Source organism: Equus caballus, chromosome 23 (genome assembly GCF_041296265.1).
Source record: "Equus caballus isolate H_3958 breed thoroughbred chromosome 23, TB-T2T, whole genome shotgun sequence".
Lineage (NCBI taxonomy): Eukaryota > Metazoa > Chordata > Mammalia > Perissodactyla > Equidae > Equus > Equus caballus.
Window position 1 is genome coordinate 54,369,559 of NC_091706.1, and position 20,980 is coordinate 54,390,538.

Consider the following 20,980-nt stretch of genomic DNA (forward strand, 5'->3'; position numbering starts at 1 on the left):
TCAGTTTTAGTCTTTCCCCCTTTCTCACCCTTTTTTTGTTGTATGTTTATTCTTTCAGTATGTAGAATTTTAACATGATTTCAAGTCAAAACTATAAAATAGGAATTCTCAGGGGAATGTCACTGTCTTACATATCCCTTCCATTCTGTTCCCTTCACCTCTTGTAGGTAACCAACTTCATTGTTTTCAGGTTTCTCCTTTCTTGCTTCTTCTTCTCTTTTTTTTCCTGTGAGGAAGATTGGCCCTGAGCTAACATCTGTGCCAATATTCCTGTACTTTGTATGTGGGACACCACCACAGTGTGGCTTGATGAGTGCTGTGTAGGTCCATGCCCAGGATCTGAACTTGTGAAGCCTGGTCCACCGAAGTGGAGTTCACGAACTTAACCACTACATCATTGGGCCGTCCCCTCTTGTTTCTTTTTTGTAAAGGTGTGCAGGTGTATGTATGATTTCTTACTTCCCCATCTTTTGTTACATACAAGGTAGCCTATGAAATATGCTCTTATGCGTTGTACTGTTAGGCACCTCACAGTATCTTTGGGAAATTGCTTCCCGTGAATTCATAGAGATCTTCTTCACTCTTTTTTATAGCTGCATGGAACTTAGCAGCAATGAGCTAGAGATTCAGAGAGAGAAAAAGAGGGAGAGGGAGAAAGAGAAAGAGAGACAGAGACAGAGAAGGGCTACTGATGTGTGAGGAGGAGAAAGATGAGTAAAAAATATTTTTTGGAATTTTTCTCTGGGTTGTGAGGCGCAATTTACTGTATTTCCCAATCCCCTAAGAAAACTTTCAGAAAAGGCCACTTTTCTGCTGTATTGGATATGTCACTTTGCTGAAGTAGGTTTGAAAGTGTAACAAGAAGGTTGATTTCATTTAAGGTACAGGAGAGGATCAATGATAGCATACAGTGAGTCATTTAAAAGTCCTGTTGCAACTGTGGCTAATGGTATAGATCTTTCCAGATCTGGGTGGGCTGTATGAAAACAGGCAGTAGATGGCCAAATCCCTGTCCTCTGGAGATTTGAAGGCTCATCCCAGACAGGGAAATTTCTCAGTCACGGCAGTGGAGATGGCAAAAATAGCTGTGTGAGCAGAGCCACAGAATCAGCATGGCATACAAATGTCAGTGACAGCCTGGGATTCAGAGGGTTAGATGCTGACGTCAGAGCTGGGTTATTGTGCCCGAATCCGAGAACTGGAGATGAAAGGAGGCCCAAACATTTCGAGAGTAAACAGGGAGGGGCGCAGGATGATTTTCTAGCCAGAACAAGTGCTGCTGTTCATAGCTGCTTTTGAAGTTCTGGTTGGGGTGTGGTGGGTCAGCTGAGTTTAATGAACCTGAGACACAAACACGCAGGAATCCAAGGGCTAAGATAGAATGCCATCGAAAAGGTCCAGAGCGGGAGTTAAAGTGAGTAAAATATCAGGGTGCAGGGAAAATATTTGAAATTTATTTCTACATTTTGCAAAGAGATCTAAGACAGAATGTGACAACAACGTTGTTAAACAAATCAGAGAATACCCAAACTCTGACTCTTGTGTAGAAATGTCTGAAATCTAAATTATATTTTAAGTGTCAGGTAGTAAGTGCAAAAGTAAATTACTTCCTCAAGAGGTTGAAAATATGCCTTGTTTCCAATACAAATTCTTAGATGAGTGATTTGGAAATAACAGAGAGAAAGTAGAGGCATTCAAATAATTTTTTCTCTTTTTCGGTAAGACAGGAGGTAAGAGCTTATAGCTTGATAAATTGCAAAACATTTCTTCCACTTCTTCTTTCTCTCTTTGCTCCTTTCCTCTTTCACAATTAAATTGTGACAAACATCTATATTAAAACTTGAAAGCCAAAACAAAAATAAACTTAGTGAAATGTGTCAAAGGGCTATATTTAAGTTAAAAAATAAAGAGAGAATTAATTTTAATTTACATTGTCAGGTAATTCATAACATTTTTTTCTGAGTTTGCTTTTGCAGTATTGTTCTTAACTTTTCTTGTGCCATGGACACCTTTGGCTGTCAGACGAAGCCTAGGGATTTCTCTAAATAATGATTTTTAAATGGACAAAATAAAATAAACAAGACTACAAAAGAAGCCAGTTATGTTGAAATATAGTTATCAAAGTATAAAAAATATAAAAATGTGATATAGTAATACATACACTCTTTAACACATTAAATAACAGGGAAGTAACTATAGGTCTATTATAATGAGTAATATGATTCTGATGAGATAAGTATAAATAATATTTTGTGATATTTGTAGCAATTATATGATATGAAAATATCTGAGATTTATATTGATGAAAAAGTCAAAGTTATTGTTATCACTTCCATGAGTTTTTTTTTACACTCAAAATTGAAAGAAATGCTAGATTCCAATTAGTGAAAATAAATATCTAAATTTTTCCTATTCAAGTTCACAAACTCCCTGAATTCTAGGGGTTATGGACTCGACTTCAGAACCCTTGCTCTAAGGAATCATCATATATTATGATATCTTAATAGAAAAAGTATGGGTCACACTCCCATGTTCACTGCAGCATTATTCAGAATAGGCAAGCTGTGGAAACAACCAATGTGTCTATCGACAAATGAACGGATAAGAACATGTGGTCTATACATACAACGGAATATTATTCAGTCTTAAAAAGAAGGAAATCTTGTCATCTGCAACAACCTGGGTGCACCTGGTGGACATTATGCTAAGTGAAACAAGCTAGTCACAGAAGGACAAACACTGCATGATTCCACTTATATGAAGAATCTAAAATAGTCAAACTCATAGAAGCAGAGAATACGATAGTCTCCAGGGGCTTAGGGGAAGGGAAAGTGGGGAGTTATTGTTCAATGGGTATAAAATTTCAATTATGTAAGATGTATAAGTTCTAGAGATCTGATGTACAACATAGTACCTACAGTTAACAATACAGTATCCGGCACTTCAAAATTTCGTAAAAGGATAGATCTCATGTTAAGTGTTTTTACCACCAAAAACAAACAAAAAGAGGAAAGAAAAAAACCCGAAAGGACACAAGGAAACTTTGGAAGGTCTTACATATGTCTATTTCCTTGATTGTGGCAAAGGTATCACGGCTGTTTTCACATGTCCAAACTCATCAAGTTGTACAACATTAAATATGTGCGGTTCTTTGTGTATTAATTATACCTTAGTAAAGCCATTAAAAATAATTTAAAAAAGTATGAATCAATGACACAAGCCTACAAAAATAAATACGCCTCCATGCGTTGGCTGGCACCTCCCACAGTACATGTTTCATATGTATTTTTTTATTGAAGTACGGTTTATACACAATATTGTATTAGTTTCAAGTGTACAACACAGTGATTCGATATTTACTTCCATTACAAAATGATCCCCCTTATGAGACTAGTTACCATCTGTCATCATACAAAATCATTGCAATGGTGTTGACTATATTCCCTATGCTGTATATTCTCCCAGGGCATTTCTAATTCCAATAATTTTATATCTTTCATTTCCAGGAATTCTATTTAAAAAGACCTGCCTGGTAATTTTTATGTCTCATTCCTTTTATATATTTTTGTACTTATTTATTTCTTTAAAATATTTATTACACATTTAATATTTTGACTACTTGTTAAAATTTATTATTTCTGCTGACTTTCATTCATAGTAGCTGGTTTTACTGTGTGTAAATATCATGTGCCTTGCCACCTAATCTTGCAGGAACTCTGAGGTCTGAGTTTAAAGTGCTTTCCTCTAGAAAGAATTTATATTTACTTCTGTCAGGTGCCGGGGCAGAGGCAGGGGGCAGCATCAACAACTCAGGAAAGTTTTAAATTAAGTTTTCAGCTTTCTTTGTTTTTAGGGTCCACATAGGTATTGTGACCAGAAGGTGCTAATCTGTGTGAGTATAGGATTATGGCTAGTAACTTTCTGGGTAGATATTTTTTCCTCTACCCAAATCTAAGGAGGAGACAGGAACGCATATCAATGCCCCTTTGAAGGTGGGCTCTTTTGGGAATCCTGGCTTTAGGGTGTTTTTTTTGGCAGCTTTATTAGTTCCCTGATCCTGGGTCCACTGTGGGTTGGCAGATGCCCACAAGACAAATGCTGTCTCACATGCTTGCTTACTTTGCTGCATATGTGTTTTCTCATTGTTTCTGGCCTCTGAGGATTTCTCTGACTTTCTTGCATACTCAGCCGTGCATTAGTTTTTAAAAATTACTTTATAGAGCCAGCCCTGATGGTGTAGTGGTTAAAATTCCTCACGCTCTGCTTCAGCTGCTCAAGTTCAGTCCCGGGCATGGACATACAACACTCTGTCAGTAGCCATGTCTGTCTGTCTGTCAGTAGCCATCTTGTGGCAGCGGCTAACTTAGAAGAACCAGAAGGCCTTGCAACTATACACAACTATGTACTGGGACTTTGGGGGGGCGGTGGCCAAAAGGAAGAAAAAAGGAGGAAGACTGGCAAGAAGTGTCAGCTTAAGGAGAATCTTCCCCTAAAAAAAAAAGCTTTATAAACCTTTTGTGTGTGTGTGTGGTATTCTCTATTGGAAGGATTTCTTTGGACAGCTAGGACATTGTATTGTCAGATTTGGTTCTGACTGACTTTTTATCTTGTTTAGTCTTTGCAATAATACTGTGAGATATTTTTATGTCCTCTTTTATTATAAACGTAGGCAACAGAATCAGCAAGAGCAGCCAATCAGCTCAACGTTATACAGCAAGTCAGTGGCAGAATTGAGAGCTAAACTGTATCTACCAGGCCTTCAAAGCTCAGGCTCTTTCCTTTCTGCTGCCTTGAATTTGTTCTGTGCCTTGTCATAGCATTGTATCATGTGCACTGTGCTAGAATGTTAAGTTCATCGTGGGGGCATTTTTGTCTGTTTTACCCTCTCATGTACACCCAGCATCTAAAGCAGAGCCGGCACATAGGAGAAGCTCAATAAATATTCATCAGATCAATAGATAAATGAGTTTTTGTGCTACCATATAATCTTCATAATGATCACTTTTGAGGCTGTGGAACATACCACTGAGCTGATTAACTGGGGCAGTGTATTTTTAACTTATGCACTAAGATATTGTAACATCTGCCTTCTAAGTGCACAAATTCTCAGGCACTGGTCAATAATTTCCTTCTCTTGTACTGTCTCTGTCCCATCTTGCCCAAATCCTTTTTGGTGTTTTTATTTTTTGTTTTCTTTCTGTCTTTCTTTTCCAGCTAGTCACATTTCGTGATCCCTGCATTGCGACTCTCCACACTGGGCTGGTGGGCTCCCTGCTCTTGCTGTTGGGGGCCTTGGAGGTGGTGTCCCTTTCATCTCCTGCACTATTCTTTGTAGAGATTAGTCACAACAGCAACGTGATCTCAGGCATTGCCTCTGCTGTGCAGCTGACCGTGAAGCAAAGTAAAAGGGCAAACTATTTATAAGTCAGGCGGTTACAGGTGCAGAGAATAGATAAGAGTTTAGCTTTGTCCAGGTTGGGAGACCGTTCTTACTGAGTTTCCTTGTTTGCGCTATTCCAGGCTGGGCTCAACTTTAGAGTCAGGGTTAGGGTTTTTTAAAAAGCATGTACCAGCGCTGAACTTACTCCCACCTAAGCTGCTCGAGAATTCTGTCATTGTCAGAGTCCATACCATTGGTTGATTTTTTTCAATCAACAGCTGTTTATGAGCTAACACCCTGACCGGAGGTGATAAAACTGGCAGGAGGAAATCAGCAATATATAAGCATACTTGCTATGGCTGATATATGTGCAAAGAGCTATGTGAGCACCCGGCAAAGAGCTGCTCCCTTGGGTGTGGGCAAGGATGGCTCCAGGCGCTTGCCTTTCAGCTGACGCTGACCTGACCTTCCCCGATTATCCCCAAATGGCCTTGCCAGACTCAATCTTTTTCAGCATTTTTCTCTTTCTCCACCCTTTTCCACCCAGTTTGGATTTGTAGCTATTAATTATTAATAAGTATTATTAATATTTATAATTTAATATTAATAACTATCATTTACAATTAAGAGTCATTTATTTCTCCACAAAGAGAGAGGGACAGCTCTGGTGCTATCTCCTCCTCAGTCCCTGGTGACGACTTACATTCAGTCATTCAACACACATGTGCCTGGGAAACCCCTTTCCCAGTTTTGTCCCTGAAATTCCCTCTTCTATTTCATTTATTCAAATTCCCCAAATTCTTTGAGGCCCACCTACTTTTGTTTATTTGCTTGTTTATTTATGTAGGCATTCTTTTCTACTCTTGTCCACCATAGTCTCCTTTGCCTCTCAAATTATAGAAGTATTGAAAATGCCAGTCTTTGGTAAATTCGCCATGTTTCTCCTACTATATATCCGGTGTTCTATCTTGAACAACTTTGGTCATTTTTTTCCACGATGTGTGAAACTTTCTTTCACCAATTTATCCTTTTGAGCTCAAGGATTAGATGTTATTTATGTCTTTTTGCCATTGTATACAGAATTGTACTTCATAGGCTTGTTTTTAGATTTAAGATGTAAATACACACAAAAATAATAATAAAGTGCTTATATTCATAGAATAAATGTTGATTAACCAGAGGTTAGGTCTTTTTTCTTTCCTTTCCTTTTACATTTCCTTTATTTCTCTCTTGCAATCCCATATTCATTCATTATTTATTTCTGTAATAAAAAATCCCCCAAAATATGTATTTATGTTCCTAGCACTTCCCAGGCACAGGGTGTACACAAACTAAGATGACATAGAATCTGTCACGGAAGACAGGAGGACATACTGTTTGAAATGTCAAGAAACAAGAGCTGGTTCTATGCTATTTTTCTCCAATACATATTTCATGATGGGTTTGACTCTTCTTTTGATGTCTGTGAACCACCCATTACTTTGGGAGAATTTTGTTACTGATTCAGATTATCTGCCTTGGAGCCTTAAGCTGCTGTGACAGGTATGTTGAATTTTTTATAAAGCTCGAGTAAGACACAGCATCTGTATTGAAGCTTAATGCAGTGCATTTGAGAAAATGGATTTTTCTGTAAGGGAACAACCCCCTATCATCCTGACCCCAGGAATGGGTTTTCAGATGCATTTAGGAAATCTGGTAATCCCTGCTGCTTGTTATCTCTGGGTATGACTGAACAGAGTTGAATAAATATTTATTGAGCGCCCACAGAGAAGAGCATCCCAGCTTCCGCTTTGGGCTTGTAAACGGGGAGGAGAGTCATCAGAAGAGCCAGGAGCAAACTCATAGTGGCAAGAAAATTTAGGAGTCTGTGGTGGCTATGTTCTCAGAAATATTTCAGAGTATAGTGGGGAAGCAAGTTGCTGGACTATTTCTGAAAGGGCTTGGAAAGCTTGGCTGGAAGTGGCAAGTCACATATGGCCCACACCATTAGGCCTTGGCTTTTCATCCAGTAATGAGTCTGTGTCACGTGAGGCTCTGACGCATCTAGAGGACTGTGCCAGCAAACACGTGCAACCCTGAAGAATAGGCTCCTTCTGATCTTTGGCTCTGATATGATCGCGAGGGCCTCATTTCATTCGCAAATCGCAACACATTCCCATTCATTTCTTAGGGTGCTTCAAGAGACACATGGAGTCACAAAAGCCGTCTGAAGATTTTTCTCTTATTTTTGGAAATGATGTCTATTGAGGATAGGAAGTATGGTTTCTAAGGTCCTTTGACCATTTGGTTTCAATGTGGGATTGAAATCACTTGCAGAATTCCAATGCAAAGGTAAAGTGTAGTCTATTGCTTGAAAACAAGCAACAGGCTGGGGGAGAAGTTCTTTATGCCACTGTCACCTTTTTAACTTTTTTTATTAAGGTGCTAGCAGTTGTAGGCATGTCACTCTTGGAGGCCATCAATGACTGGGCCTAGATCAGTGATTTTCAAATTAGGTACTAATTGGATGTGAGTAGGGACACAGTGGTGTCAATTAGGGGCTGGACACAATAAGCTCTAAAATCTTTAATTTTGTGTCTTATCTATTCTTTTAAAAATATGTCTTAAGCACCCAATATTTGTGGGGGTCTGTGCTAATTCTTGTTAAGAGATATAAAAATACATAGTCTTACACACCTTTTTATCATGTCAAGATTGGCAAGTTTTAAATTCTTCTCTGGGATTTGAAGGGTTTCTCCTGTTTCTTTTCCCTACTTCTTCTTAAAATGAGAGACTTTATGTCCTTTGAGTATGTAATAAGCAAAGAAAAGTATATTTCTGATTCTTAACTGTTTCAGAACGGTTTTGAATAAACTAAAGTGCCATAACAGTGTTTAAAACATAAATATGAATAGAACGTATAACATTTTATGAAGCATGTCACATACTTGTTTCCAGATAGTATTTACAATAAGGCAGGCACTGTTAATTACCCCCATTTTACAGATGGTGACCCAGAGCTTGAGTAACTTGACTATGGCTTGTCAAGTGGCAGAGCCTGGACTGGAAAGGAGACTCTGGGGCTGTTTCCATTGCATTTCACTTTTTCCATAATGTCAAGGGCAGCTGGATATTGGCATTCCTGTCAAACTCCAGTCAAAGTGACTCTTCAGCAATTGAGGTGCTTTGAAATATTTTTAAGTTGTTGTTTTGTATCCTTCCTCTATAAGGAAAGGGAAATATGACACACAAACACGGTTGAAGAAAACATGTACCTTGATCTGGAAAGACATCTGCAAATATTCTGATCGCCTTGTAAACGACATCAAATAAATTTTTGGGGTTTTTTAACCATTAGGTTGCTTTTATGGATATAGTTTTAAAGAGTCCAGCATTGTTGACATTTATTTTACTATAAAATTTGTATTTGGGAGAACCAGGACTTCTCAATTTGGGTGTAGTAGTGCGTATTGATTAGTTATCATATGCCAGGCACTGTTACATGCATTCTTTTTCAGCTGTCACAGAATCCCTGTGAGAAAAATACTATTATTATCTTAATATTATGAACAAGAAGATTGAGGAACAGAAAAGTTAAGTGACTTGCCTGAGGTCACACAGCTGGCAAATAGGAACGTGGGATGTGGACTTGAGCGGACTGACTGCAGAGCCTGTTTTTAACCAAAGCCTTGTAATGCTCTGTCTTGGCACTGCACTGACCAGTGGGGGACCATTCTTAGGTCACTTAATGGCTTTGGTCTTCAGATTCATTATTGCTGAAAAGAGATTGCAGTAGATAAGCTATTTACTTAGTAATACCTCTTATTTAGATACATGCCTTTATTTCATCCTCACCCTATAGACACAGGGTCCCAACCCTAGTCATGGATAGTATTATTACTGTCCTCATTTTCCATATGGGGGAATTAATACTTAGAGAGGTCAAGGTAACATAGATGGTGTACGGTCTAGGATTCAAACCCGAGATTTTAATCAATATACTTTACTGCCTTTCATTTTTAAGGGCTTATGCAGCCTTAAAATTCCATATGTTGAATCCTGGCTTTTTATTTCAAAGTCATAATAATAATACGTCTGTTTCATAAGCCGTTAATTTATAATTCTTTCAAGAAATGACCTTCATCTACAAATGGCTGCATCTGACCGTAGTCTACAAATGTTTGGGAACCACTGACATAGATAATAGCAGTCTTAACAATGGAACATTGTGCTATTAATATTATATTATTATTTTTTTGAGGAGTCACATGCGTAGCAAACAGGATGTAACCGGACATGTCAGGCAAGCTGTTGCTAACCCAGAAGACTAAAAGGGATTAAGTTCTCATTATTACTCACAGTTAGTCCCCAAATATCTGTGTATGTTCAGTTTCTCAGTTGCTTCAGTTTGGCAGGAAGTTTTAAAGAACCAAACAGCATGCCCTTCCGCCCCTGGCATATTCATAAGCTATTTTGGGGTGAGTCATCGGAATTCTGTGGTTTGTATATCCTGAAGGGAGAGAAGAGACACTGTATGGTTAGCATTTATTTGAAACAGCTAGCTGGAAAAAAAAATCTTTGATAAAAGTTCAACATTAGGTAAGAAATGCCTGCGGAAGGATCTTTCCATTGTTATAACGATTCGCCTCTCATTCACATCTGTGGGAATATCGCACAAATTTAATTCTTTAGCCTGTGCATGTTAACAGCTTAACCTAGCGCACACGGAAGTCCTGCTCTGGAGTTCAGTTGGGGTAATTCGCAGAGAATAAACAACTAGGTGAATGACTCTTCTTCTGTCTTTGGAGTGTCTTCCCCTTAAGTCAAAGTAATGCTCTAAGTTGGGTAGGGTTGTAGGTATATGAAAACAGAGAGACCAAGCCAAACCTCCCAGGTCTGTTGGATAATATCACCAATATTATAATTGTGGATTATGATTAAATCATTACAACAGTAAAAAACAAGTGGGTAAGAATTCGTTTTTCTCCTTGTAGCTCCAAGGGAGCCTAAGGGGAATTCCGGTGATTAAATATATATATTTTTTCCTGTCTCATCAGGAAAAGAAACCTATTAATAACAGAAGAAGGAAGAAATACAAGTTATTTGGTTACTTATGGTGTGCCGGATGCTGCAATAGTACTCTAAAAAGTCTCATAAGACTGTTTAGATCTGGGGAGAGTATTACTTTCAGAAGTTGAAGTGAGCCTATAATCTATAGCATCAGTGGTCCATAAGACAAGGGTACAAGGATAGGAACTGGTGACATTTGATACCCAAGTTCAATCGGTTATCCATTTGGTTATGAACACCTTATTAGTGACTGAAGACAGAGATAACCATAGAAGACAACTAGGAGATGGTCCTCATGTTGGGAGAGTTAAAATAATGCTCTGTTTTTGGAAGTGTAGAGAGACTACTGTTTGGTCCTTAAAATGGTTCTAGATGGAACATGAATACGGTATTACATAGCATTGAAATACATAATGAGTAAATGCTCTCTATTTAAATTCCCTCTCAATTTTCTGGTTACGTCAAGTAGGAAGTTTCAGTCTGGCATTAGTGAGATTTTAAACTCTTCTCAGAGTAGGCAATCGCATCTCCCTAGAGTTGAATAACTACGTATTCATAGCGCTTCTTTGTACGGCTACATTTTCTTTATGGCAAGTGAAATTGGTTTTCTGTATACATGGAATAGACATTAAAAAATGTATCCATATAAAAAAGTGAGCTGATTTAAAAAATATTAACTAAATAATAACACAAATGGTGAGCTGAATGGGCAATGGAGGATCGACCTGAAGAGGTTACCCAGCACATAAGACTTTATAATTTTGGTGATTAAGAGGCAAATGGTTTCCTAAATGAAAATAGAAAACACGGTTTGCTTGAGCCCTACCTGCTGTCCAGAGCAGTCCTCCTCCTCAGAGAGCCATCCACAGAGTAGCGGTGGTCTGCAAGCTTTGCCCATCCGGAAGGAGAGAGGTACAGAAATTGCAAGTATCATTTGGAAACATTTATAGTTTATTGGTATTGCGTTGACATTTAATCACGTGAAACATTTTTCTAGTAACTTATTTTTATTTAATGTTACAAGACTATTAGTCTGGAATGGAGTAGAAAAAAACCTGAGAGTTTGAGAAGCACTGATGTAGAGCATATGTTTAGAACAAGAACATAACTAAGGAAAATGGCAGCCCAAGCAGTTAAGATAAAGGAATGTGTTGGTGAAAAGTACATGATCTTCAGGGAATCTAGAAGAATGGGAGTAAGTACATTTGTAAGGGCTGGACTGTCCCAATCTTTTCATGGTTGTATCCTCAGCATCCAGCACAGTGTCTGACATATAGTACACACTCTATACCTGTTTGTTGAGTGAATGAATGAATGAGTGAATGAGCTCTGGTGTTGAATGAATCACCAGAGAGTATGCTCTATTAGAGTGCAGTAATGGTTCATTATCCTTTTCCAGGAATCTCACAACATTCTCCAGTCCTGTTTGTTCTGATTATATAAACACCAAGTCAATTTCTAAATATTAATTAGGTTGTCAATGTACCTTGATTCCAAGAAGGTGGTGCCTTAAGTTAAAATAATTTTTAATTATGGGCAGTGTATCACAACAGGGAGGATAGGTTGGGTTATGTTTCAGTAATAAACAACACAATATCTCAGTTTCTTAACCCAATAATCATTTATTTCTTTTTCACACACATGTCCAACAAATGTTGACATGGGGCTCAGCTCATTGTAGTCACCACAACGTGGGCGTCCATAATAATAATATCAGGGAATGTGGCAAATCACACCCTGTCTCTTAGAGCTTCAGCCTAGAAGTGACCCATTTCTCTTCTATTCATATTTGTTAGGCTAAAGCAATGATCATGTCTCATATCAATGGGATGGGGAAATGCAGTCCTACCATGAACCAGGAAAGTGAGAGCTGGGAATATTTTGTGGAGAGTGCTAGTAATCAGCATATACACTCACCTGTTGTGAATTACATTAACAAGACTTATTCCTTCTTTGGTTGATCGTTTGTGGTTGCACCATCAGCATTGAGTTTCTGTACTTCTAGATCTCTGTACTGAATCTTGAACATGGTGACTCCAGGAATATAGGGTGGTTTGGATCCCCCGCCACAGCCATCAGCTCACTTACTTTACCAGCTCTGTTTTCTGTTCTTCTTTAATATCGTTTGTGACCTCTGCCAGAGAATACCAACTATTTTGATTCAAATTCTCTCTCCATCAACCAAACTTTACTGCTGAATACACCTTTCCGTAAGAAGGCAGACAATTGGCCTTAGATCTTGGTCAAGGAGACATCTTTTAGTGAAATTTTAAAATGACCGTGAATATAAAATTTTTGTAAATATTCCTGTGTGAGATTGTTATCCTGAGCTTTCAAGAAGCTGCTCAATCCTGAGAAAATCAAGCATATCAAGTTTCTAAACCTACCTTCCTTCCTTCCTCCCCCCCACCATCCCTCCCTCCCTCCTTCACTCCATCTATCTATATTCTAAGGCAGGACATATCTATATATCTGGATTAGGCTAGAAAGGATACTTCTGAAGTGCATAAAAACTTTTACTCCCTAATGGAACATAAAACATCTTCACCCTTTATAAGTATTTTTACATAATTTGCCTGCAAATTTACTAGGGAAGAAAGGATTTGCTTTAAAAGGGTGACCTTTTTGCTGCTATTGTTAGCATTATTCACACTTCTTTAGTGGAATCTGAATCAAGATAGGTGAAATCTGACAACATACTTGAAAAGCCCATGATTTTCAAAATTATAAGTCAAAATCAAAACATCAATATCTGCCTCTGTCTACAGAACAGATGACAGAGGGAGATAGAGATTTGAGAGTTCGAAATGGGATCAGTATAAGCAGTCAACTCAGATTACTGAGCTTCTCCACAGCCACTTGGAGGAGGTTTTTCCCCCAGCTGCCTGTACTGCACACATTAACAGAATGATTTCCAGATCTTTACAAGATTGTGCCGGCGGACACGGACTAATCACCCAGCTGAATGGTGAGTGGAGAGGGATCTTGTATGACTCCTCAGTCAGCTGTTGCACATCTAGACATGTAGCTAATCATTTATTAGCCTCTAATTTTGGAGGCTGGCTCTAGATGATAAGCCTCATAAAAAGCTAACAAGGAGATGCCTTTGATAAGGTGGTAAATCATTAAATGGAGAACTGACCAGTTGATTTATGACTTACTGGAATACTTTAGACTGCGAAAGATAAACCTCCATTTCTATTTTGCAAGTGATATTCCCTAAAAAATATTAAACTTGGATTACACAATGCAAAGAAGAGCACATTTCCACCCAGTTTCAGAGATTCTGGCTGAGTGGCTGAACTCAAATCCTGAGATCGCTTCCAATTCACAGAGACACCAAGTTCCTTCAAATGGGGTCTGCATCTCTAGAGTTATCAGCCTGCTGTTGGCATGGCAGGTGCTCTGTGACTGTCTTTGGTTGCGTACATCAATCCTGTGTTAAAAATGTAAGATAATGTAGACAAAACATGACTAAACACATAAAAAATTAAGTCCTTTTTAAAAAAACCTAACACATTCTCCATATTCCTGCTTCAGGATCTTTGCACATGTCACTCCCTCCATGTGGAACCCCTTTCTCTTTGCTGTGGCTTGTTGCTTCACTTCTTTGAGATCTCTGTTCATATGTCAGCTCCGTAGAGACAACTTACCCTGCCACCTTGTGTACAATACCACTTCCCCTACTCTAGCCCTGCTGTTATTTTCTTCATAAAACTGAGCAATATTCACACATTCATTTGTTTACCTACTTATTGTCTTTCTTCTCTGTTGGATGTAAACGCCGTGGGATGGGGTGGTGGTGTGGGAAGGACTTCATACTGTTTCTCTAGTACCTAGAGGAATGCCTACATCACACTCAGTGAGCACTTAATAAGTACTTTTAAGAATGCAGGAATGGATAAATGAACAAATGAATCAGTTAGCCCTTAAGACTGGAAAATTGCTATGGCTCCTAGGAACATGATTTTTTGGTCTAAACTTAATTGGTTGTAGTAAACTCACAGGTTAAAACAACTTCTTGTGATCTATCTTGCTATAATAATCATATAATATAAGCTTCTTCTCTTATGAAGATAAGTACTTAAAAGTTCTTTTGTTCTCACTATGTTGCATCCATATTTGGACTAAAGTGGATAAAAAAAGGATTTTATTTGGGGCACCTAAAGATCTTATGTAATGAAGTCAATTTTGGTACCAACTGTTACTTCTTGTCAGTTTGTAATGAGAAAATGTGAATCTCTTAAAGAACAAAAAATGAAGAATTTTAGACGTAGCTAACTGGTGACAGCTAAAAGTTCCTAAAGTTCTAAAATTTAGATTTTTTGCCTGTAAATAGACTCTAAAAACTCATGACAAAAAGATATATTTCAAAAATAATTTGAAAATGAAATCATTTTCCTGGTCCTCAAGGAACTTATCTAACATGGAGAGCCGAGATGCCCAGCAACTCCTCTCCTGCTCCTCAGAAAATGTCTTCTCCGTAAACAAATGGACTCCTAAATAGTCCTTCTGAACTTCAACTGCATGTTCGCAGAGCAGGACAGAATCTAGGACTGCTCCTAAAGTGAACAGGGACCAGGGCAGACAGTTTGGAACCTGAGCTTGGGAGAAGCACTGCATGAATCTACGTTGCATGTAATAGCTCACAGTGTAACTACAAATCTGTGGAAAGAAAATCTGAAAAAACTCTAGGCAACCCAGTGCCCAGGACTTCAGAAGTCTTCGGTTAGAATAAATGCTCATTACCCATCCTTGCATCCTATTTCCTCTTCTGACCACATAGGTATGAAGTTCAGAAATATTTGTGCCAGTGTTTGCTTGGGAGTAGATAAAATTGGTAGAAATTAGGAAGAATAAGTACACGGGGGCAGTATCATTTTCTGATAAAATATAAGTTATAGTGGTTTTTAGCTGGGAATTTCCTAGAAACATACATGACCTTGTTGTAATTTAATTAGGCATACATAACAAGAAGTTCCTGTAAGTGACTGTAATTATTATTTACATTCTGAGGTCAAGTCCTACAGGGGTCACATGGGGGAAAGTGTATGATGTGTGAAGGCAGGAATCATGTGGAGGACACATTATGTAGGCATGATACAGTTAGAAATTAGCGGGATCAGGAGATGTGTCCTTTCCTTTAAATAGCCATTAGACCCAAAGAAAGACAGTTCTTCTCTCTGGTCCTCATTTATCTTAGGTGTAGAGTAAGGATTGACTGAATATAACATTTCATGCTGTTTAACTTGCTATGACACATGGTTTACTTTCTGAGACAAGAGCATTTTTGTGTGTGCGGTTTTATTCAGGTGAAAACAGATTGCTTCCTTTTTTTCCTTTATTTTATAACTAATACTTTTTTTCATCTTTGAGGGGACTTGAATGACAATGCCTGATGTTCCAGAAAGGATTTATGCTTCTTTTTGACCAGATCCTGGGGTTTTATCAACTTAGAGGCATATTTAATTTAATGTATTTGCTTGTGTGCTCCAGGACTTCCCAGAGGTATAAATTAAACCTCCCACCCGACACCTTCCTCTTGTAAAGCTTAGAATTTCAAAATTCTTATGGGAGATGATTTCTTCACTGAGCAAAGGCCTGAGATAAACAACTTATAAATTACATTTGCTCACCCTTTAATCAGCGTTAGGTGTATGCTGATGGAGAGAAGTGAGTAGAGTTGTTCCCACAGCCTCTGTACCCCCAAGAAGACTGTTGATCCTTCTTCATCCGGGCAACTCCCAGAGTTGGTCTCTGCAGGTTCTATTGAAGAAATGCCCACTGGGCTTTCTTTTGACAGGGCAGGCAGGATACAGGTCTGCCTCTTATCAAGAACGACCAAGCACTCTATGGCTGAGCTGCCTGAGCAGAAGAAATCCACCATTCTTTAAAATAAAAATGCAGACAGTGGCTAGTCACACTTTTATTTCAAATTTAGCCTTGGAATCTAATTCAAAAACTACTTTTAACTGTATCCATTAGTTTTATTTTCAAGGCCTACAGGCTTCAAGAACTTTAGAAAGTAGTTTGTGGACTGAAGGAAAATGTCTCTTTGCAGAGTGACTTTTGCTTAATGCCTCTTAGGCTTTACAGGGTAGCCCCACAGACACCTACTGAGAGACTAGGATAAGATACTAGTGTTTCTTAAACTGTTTGTGAGGAAAGATAAATTGTTTTTTAGCAATTCTCTTTCTTATTCTTCCTTCTGGTTTAAATTTATTACTGTTTTTTCCTCTTTCTTTTGGTTTGTAACTTAAAGGGAACAAAGTTCATCAGGTATTGACTTAATTTATTGTTTCTCTTTTTTTCCTCCCTAATACAAGCAGGGAGAGCAATAAACCTCCTCTAAGTACTGCATTGGCAGCATCCCAGATTGAGATGTGGACTCTCATGATTTTGTTCCTCAAATATTCTGTTGCATCTTAAATTTCTTCCCAACCAAATGTTTCTTTAAGACAAATTCACTCTGCTGAATGCAATAAGAAAAAGAGAAGAAACACAGGGAGAACCGGAGGAAGGAAATGGAAGAAGATAAAACGATCAGTTGTCGATAATATTCTGTTATGCCCAAGCTACTCAAATGAAAAATTCTTAGAATTAGTCAAAGTTTAGCTAAAGTGAAGGGATACAGGGCCTGGCTCTGTGGCCGAGTGGTTAAGTTCGCGCGCTCCGCTGCAGCGGCCCAGGGTTGGGATCCTGGGAGTGGACATGGTGCCGCTCATCAGGCCACGTTGAGGCGGCGTCCCACATGCCACAACTAGAAGGACCTGCAACTAAGATATACAACTGTGTGCGGGGGGGTTTGGGGAGATAAAGCAGGGTGAAAAATAAAAGATTGGCAACAGTTGTTAGCCCAGGTGCCAATCCTTAAAGTGAAGGGATACAAAATAAACATTCACAACATGATTCCTTTCTTCTTCTATACCAACAATTAGAAAAGAAAAGGGTATAGGAGGACCCTTATACACGACAGCAACTATAAAAATAAAGCCTCCTAAAATTAGTTTACCAATAAATATGTAGAAACATGAAAACTACAAAATTTTACTACGAGTTAGAAAAGAAGACAGGAAAATAGACAAATCCTACTGGTGAGTGAGAAGAAGACTCAGTGTTGTAAAGATGTGTATCTTTTCAAATTAGTTTATATATTTAAGGTCAGTCAAAGTCTCAATGGAACTTTTTGGAAAATGTGCCCAAATGATTCTGAAGCTCATCTAGGAAAATAAATGGAAATAATTTCTCGTATGTCTCCTCCTAGGGAGGTGGGAGTCTGGGCTGGGTGAGGGAGCACAGATGGCAGGCTGGTGAGGAGGCAGGCTAGGAGCAGAAGACCAGCCATGCCTGGGTCTTGTGACCCACTTTCAAAAGTGGTCCAGAGCAACTCATGGACAAGACTTTGGGCATTTCTCACTGGGAAATGAGTGTATTTCAGTCATTCAACAAATATTAATTGAACATCAGGCATGATAGTAGGAACTAAGGATATCCCCCTCTTGGGGAATTTAGGTTCTAGTTGGAGAGGCAGACAATAAACTTGAGTTTTGCTGAATGATTCCTAAGCCTCATAAGACAGCCCTGGAGACACCTATCAAGATCCTCATGAAATAAATGTGCTCCTTAAACTGTTTGTCTTGAAGGACCAATTGTCTTTATTTCCAAACCGTGGCAGACAGATATTTTTGGACATATGGAATCTTTTGCTTGGATGATGTCGTGCCACCAAAGGTTTCTATACACCCAATTTCTGTTCTTATCTCGTTCAGAGGTCCTAGACCACACTGAGTAGCACTGACGTAAACCACCTCAGGGACTGTCTTGTGAATGGGATATAGTATTTCAGACAAGCTAGCTTCTAAAGGAAGTTGGCTGTGGCAGTCAGTTTTCCTCCATTTCATTGGCATTTCACAGTTGTCCCCCTTCATTCACACAAGAACACTCAGATTTCTAAGAGTTTCGGTCCCTCTCCCCTGCAAACTGGGTCTCAATGGCAGTGGTGTGAAGGGTGCCAACAGTGGCAAGTCAGCCCAGCAAAGCAGATAGGAATCCAGGGTGGAACATCCTGGGTTCAAATCCTGGGCCATTGTGCCCACGGATGCTTTGAATGAGGAATGGAGTCTACTGGGAGAGAATATGGATCATCTTTCAAAAGAGAGAAAGACAAAAACAGGGGATGGTCAGAGAGTATGCTTCCCTCCTTGTATGCTGAGAAATATTGGGTGTTTTCACTTTTGAAGATCCAAAAATTAACAAATGGTCTAATTTCCCATCTTAAATTCTAATTCAGTTTTTCCTAATTCCCAGATCCCTTAGGCTCTCAGGTATCCTTCACTCAAATTATGTCAGAGGAATTTGCTGTTCTCTCCAAGGAAAGTTTCAAACCTTTCTGAGCAACAATCTTCCTACCTGTTAATGGACATAATAATGATATATGGTAGTAATCATATTGCAATATATAAACGTATCAAATCAACACATTGTACCCCTTAAGCTTACACAATGTTATATGTCAATTATATCAATTAAAAAATGATATCCACCTTTTAGGGTTGTTGGAGTATTTAATTAATTAATGTTTGTAGATCCACTAGCACAGAGCCAGGAATATTTTAAGTGCTTGACTAAGTAGCTGTCATCTTAGAAACAAGAATTAAACAGGTAGTTATTCGTTTGTATGTATGGTTTACTCCAATGTCCAGGGTTTCTGAATTCAGAACTTCTGTATGCACTTTCCAGTATTTTCTTGATTCCTTTGCCCTTCTGATTCTCACACAAGAAGAAGAGCTGTGCTGGTATGCGATTGTTGCTGTGGGCTTGGTTAACATTTGTTTTAAATTAGACTCTGTGGGCCCCACTTTCTTTCTCCTATATGACTTGAATTCAGAGAGTCTTTGGTTACAAAGATCTTAGTCAGCCTTGAGGGAGATGAAGAAGAAGATGTGTCCCCAAAGGGCAACCCAGGGCCAGTGAGGTGCATGAGGGAAGGGACAGTTTGAGGAGCCAGAGAGCCAGCTTCCGCAAGCAGACAGCGGGGCTTCCCACGGGAATCTCAGTTCTTTCTGGCCCCAAATAAGGTCATCTTTGTCTCATTTCTGTTTCCCTCCCCAGGCAGAAGCAAGCCCCAGGCCCAGTTACCACTTGATTTGGAAATCGTTTTGGACTGTCCGACACAATTATGACTGAAATCAAGTTTAAGGCCTGTGAGTCTTCGGTGAACAAAATGGAAATAAATGCTGAAAATTCCCCTGCCTACCTTGAAAGGCTGCCATGGAGGGAGAGATTGTTTTTCTGGTTAAGTTTATCTTTGCAGGTGTTTTCTAGAAGCCTATAGAGTCAGTCAGTGTGTATGAGTCATCCGGCTGTGGTAAGATTAGAAATTCCTAAAACATGATATAGGAATCCAGCATTTGAGGCAGGGAAAATGAAGGGGAGCAGCCCTCCATGGCTTTTATCACCGCCCCCCCCCCCCCACCCCTGGTGGCCTCATTTTCCTTCTTAAGTTTGGGACCCATGCAGAGAGAGACACCTGTTTTCTAATCTTTTTCTCCTTTCCTCTATTTTTTTTCCTTTCCTGGCTCTCCAAAGCCAGGGCAGGTGCTTATTTAAGTTGAGTGTCTAAAAGATCATAATGAGAAAATTGACGTTTTGTGTAAAAATGATTAAAAGAGGGAGAAGATGGAAGAGAGACAGAAGGGGTGGAGATGGGAAAAAGAACTGGGAAGAAGGGGCCTGGAGGGAGGGGAGCAGGAGGGGGGACTCTGAGCCTGCAGAGATGGATGGGGAAAAAGTCTGTGTTTATTTAAAAGACTAACTGGGGGCATGGCTAAATTTTGCTTTTCTATTTGGCCATGCCATGACTAAGGAAAACAAAGGCTATTGCAGCTGCTGCTTCAGGAAAAGGCAATCACTGCCATTCACCTAATTTAAATTTTAAGATGTTTAGATGTTAAAAATCTGCCAGAGCACAGTTTCTGTACTTTAGAAATGGCTCAGTAGCTCAGAGCCCGTGAGAAGCTGGCCCTACGTGTTCTCTACTCCACAATGCTCTTAGATGACCGGTAAGTTTGGGTGACAACAGTGTTTCCACTGCCCGTTCAAAACTCTCCTTGGCCTGCTTTCCGGAAGCAGAGTACTACATTGCATAATTAACAATGAAAACGAGCAGCTTAAATGCCTTTTCTCTGCAGAGGTCAGATGCTCCCATTTATCTACTAAATACCACTCTATCCCTCAGCGTCCAGGAGTGAAAGAACCTGGACAAATAAGTCAAGTTAATTTCTTAAACGTGCTGCCAGAGTCCTTTCTGCTCTGTTACTTTTACTTTGAGGACACCTAGTGGCAGTTTATAGGCAGCGTTCTTCAAGGCAAACCGAAAGAAACTTCAGGATGTAGTAACTGTGGAGAAACGCTTACAACCGGACTTGCCGTTAGCCCGAAGACAAAAGAAGTGAGTAGATTTTCCTTCCTTTTGTTTCTCTACTGCTGTGGATGGGCCAGCGCCAGATTCTGGAGCCAAATTCCCACTCCCGCCTTTCACCGTCATCAAAC

At 39.2% G+C, this 20,980-nt stretch overlaps 1 long non-coding RNA gene across 1 annotated transcript in view; it reads left to right on the top strand.

The window, feature by feature from the left end:
• The window catches only part of LOC138920415 (uncharacterized), a 39,981-nt gene extending 20,306 nt beyond the window's left edge, over nucleotides 1–19,675 (top strand). Inside the window, exon 2 of the long non-coding RNA XR_011431566.1 lies at nucleotides 19,541–19,675. This is a non-coding gene — a long non-coding RNA (uncharacterized lncRNA). The remainder of the gene's footprint in view (nucleotides 1–19,540) is intronic.
• The last annotated feature ends 1,305 nt before the right edge of the window (nucleotides 19,676–20,980 follow it).